Raw genomic sequence first — 3,989 nt, forward strand, 5'->3', positions numbered from 1 at the left:
TAATTACAGATTTCTCTTCACAAACCATCAAGTCAAGAAGAGCATGGAGCAAAGTACTTCAAGTCTTGCAAGAAAACAAATTCCAACCCAGACTGATATACTCTGCAAAACTATCTTTCAAGTATAATGGATAAGTAAAAAATTTTTCACTGAGTTCAATCCCCGATTCTGCCCCCCTACCCCCCAAAAAAAGAACAACTAAATAATTTCATGATGAAAAAGCCAACCCTACACAGACTACTAAAAGATATTCTAGAGAGGGGTCAAAATACCCACAACTCCATGAATGAGAATGGAGAACCCATCAAATAGGGCAAACAATTAAACACAGAAGAAAAAGAGGTATACAAAAGCAGTCTTTCAATTATTCTTTTGTATACAGCAGCAATATGTTTCCATCAGCATACGCTACAAATGGACCTCACCTGCACCCTATGAGTCATGATTTTGTCTGGTTCTACAGGGTGGATATAAAAGAAATAGCAGTAGTTCAGTCCCACAGCTGATGCCTGGCTACCAGTGAGTGTCATGGACACTGTGTTCACAACATACTAGATCTTTATGTGATATCCTATCCCCAAACTGTTAGAAGTGCTGGTCATATATTTGCCATTCCAGGATTTGTGCTATTTTTATTTTTAGTAATTCTTTACTGGCGTGAAAACTTTTTCTTAGTTGATATTTTTGTATATATTAACCTATTCAAATAGTATGTGAGTACTCTGAATTGATATTATATTTTCTCCTAGTATTAGAATCTTTAAAAAGTCTATTTACATTTTCCATTGACTTTAAATTCTTCCTTGTCTTTTACACACACAAACACACACACACACACACACACACACACACATACACACGGAGAATATGTATATAACCTGACATAAGATTGATACTGTTTTGTTGAAATCTTCAATGACCTTTTAAATGGGTTCATCTAATAATCATATTTTACATAGTCCTGCATAACTACCATCTTGAGAGGTCTTTATTCTTTATCCAGGACCATACAGAAACTTCTCTTGCCTTTTGGATTATGATCTTTGATATTTTCTATATGTTATGTTTGGAGGTATTAGAATATTTTGAGTTTATGTAACAATAAAGAATTTACAGATCAGTCATATAATAGTTCACTCTGTGCCAAAATCAAGAAACTTATATAATATAGGTTGATTTTGGCACAGAGTGAACTATTATATGACTGATCTGTAAATTCTTTCTTCTTCATTTTTATTATTTATTTATTTATTTTGTGTTTTAGGGAAAGGTCTACGGGGTGTTCAGGGTCTCACTACTCGATCAGACTCATAGTGATCCACCTGTTAACAGTCTCCCAAGTGCTGGGATTACAGGTGTGTGCCACTATGCCCAGTCTCAATTGCTGTCTCAGCATGCCCCGGGGGTGGGACCAGCACGGCAGGCCTGGGGATCGAACCCCCAGCCCCTGTGCCTGCTTGCAGGCACTTTAATCCAGTCATTTTTATTTTACACATTTCTTATTGATATATTCATTTAAGTGTGTAAATAATTTATTTACAATGTACAATCTATTATCAATCTCATGCTATGCATTCATTTCAGAAATATTCCTCTAAAATTTACTGTCTGTATCTCATATTTCAATATTTGTCTATAATTTTTAATATGATATATAATTATTGATTTTCAATAAAGTTAATGAGAAAAAATACTATATTTATCCCACCTTTACTGATATTTTTTGTTGGGTATAGAATTCTAGGTGGCAAATCAATTTCTCTCCCAATTTAAAAGTCATTGTTCTTCTGTAAATGAGAAACCAATACATTGTCATTAGGTTTGATTGATTTTGTGGGGAATGTACTCTCCCTGGAAAACTCTGTGTGTGTGTGTGTGTGTGTGTGTGTGTGTGTGTGTGTGTGTGTACACACACTGATGTGCATGCGATCTACTGTTCTGGAATATTATAATAATGTAATGTGGGTCAATTTTCAGCGAGTGTTCCAGGCACCCCCTATGGGTCCCTATGTCTTTCAATTCTGTTATTTTTGAACTTGATTTTGATTTCTTCCTTCTTTTGGAACACATGGGAGGTACTGTACTTGTATCTCCTGAATTAATCATTGGATTTTTCTATTTTTATTCTATTACTTATAGTTATCTACCCCCTTACTGAAAGATTTCCTTAGTATTTATTCTAGTTGTACTATTATTTTAAATTTTTGGCAATCACATGTTGAATGTGTTAGCTGAAATTTTTGAGTTTGATTTGAAGCTGAGCTTCTGCTCCAGTGTCTGGAGCCCACCTGTTGTACTGCAGCTGTATTTCCCGAATTACTCTATAACTTTCCTATTTTTGCTCTATTATTTTACACAATTGTTTTTCTTTTCTCTGAGAGGTTTCCTTCATATTTATGCCATCTTGACGTTGTTTTTAATTTCTATAACTACTTTTTCAATTTGTAAAACATCTACTTGATGAATATACAACTTACATCCAACAAAATACATGCTTTTTTTTTTTTTTGTGGAACCAGGCTTTGAACTCAAGCCCTTGCACTTGCCAGGGAAGTGCTTATTCTGAGCTATCTCCCTGGCCCCAAAATACATGCTATTAAGGTAAATTTGAAAATATATAGCCAATAAATTTTTGAATCACCTTAATTATAGGAAAATATTTTCTTGTGTTCTTTTGATTTCATTGTGATATTTTTCATCTTTTTACTTTTAATTTATCCCTTTTTACATTTGAAGTGGTTTCTTGTACATAAAAGATATAGTTGTCTTTTTTTCATTTTTTTCCATACAGGCTGATAGTTTTTGCCTTTTAATTGAAGTGTTTGGGTATTTTGTTTCTATCTGATTGAGTTTAAATTCTCAATTATATGGTAGTTTTCTATCCATGCTGCTTAATCTTTATTCATTTTTCCTATTTTTCTGTCTCTTTTAGATTAATCAACTTTTTTTGTACTGGAACTTGAAGTCAGGACCCTGCCCTGGCCAGGCAGGTGCTGATGCTGCTGAGCTATCTCCCGGCCTCTTTCAGATTGAATGTTTTTAGTATTATACTTTATTATCACTGTGAACTTATTCACTACAACTTTACCACCATCTTATAATTCTTTTCTGAAACTCTTTCAAAATCTCTGACTGTTCTTTTTTATACTATCATACTTTTGTTTCACAGATGCATTTTTATTTTATTTTTGTATATACAGTAATACATTTTGAGATTTTCTTTCATACACACATACCAACCCCCATGCATCTTTCCAATTTGCTTTTCCCCCTCTGTTTTCCTTTAAACATTTTTTTATTGGCAGATGTCATATATATTTTATATACTGATGGTGTATGACATGATGTTTTGATAGTGTACACTTTATGGAATGGCTAAATCAAAGTAATCCACAGACGTATTACCTCACATATTCTCGGTTGTTTGTAGCAGTAATACATTTTTCTTTGCTTGGGCTGGGCTTGAATTTTGAACTCTGCCTCAGCTTCCCAGAGTATATGACAGGCAGGTGATACAATGCCCACCTCGTGGTAAGAATACTTAAACTCTGCTAAGTGTATTCCGCACACACGATATATAGTTATCACCTATAGTAACTGTGCTGTACAGTAGATCCTTGAACTGATTCCTCCTGTGTAATTATACATTTGTATTAAGGATACAAATTCATTTTAACCCCTCCCTGTTCTTAGTCATTGGTAGCCAAGCCACCATCTTTGTTTCCTTCCCGGAGTCCAACTTTTTAAGATTCTGTTATGTCTGCTAAATCCTGTGGTACTTGCCTTTCTTGCTTAGCTTATTTCACCTAACAAAGTATTTTCTGTATTTTTGTCTCAACAGAGTTTCCCCTTATTAAGGCAGAGTAGTGTTTCTTGTGTACATACACCTGTTTTCTATATTCATTCGCCCACTGGTGGGCACTTAGGTTGACTGCACCTTTTGGTTACTGTGAGCAATATTTCAATAACGAACACTGTTTTTTTTTTTT

The sequence above is a fragment of the Octodon degus genome, unplaced genomic scaffold (genome assembly GCF_000260255.1).
Source record: "Octodon degus isolate 3935 unplaced genomic scaffold, OctDeg1.0 scaffold00004, whole genome shotgun sequence".
Taxonomy (NCBI): Eukaryota; Metazoa; Chordata; class Mammalia; order Rodentia; family Octodontidae; genus Octodon; species Octodon degus.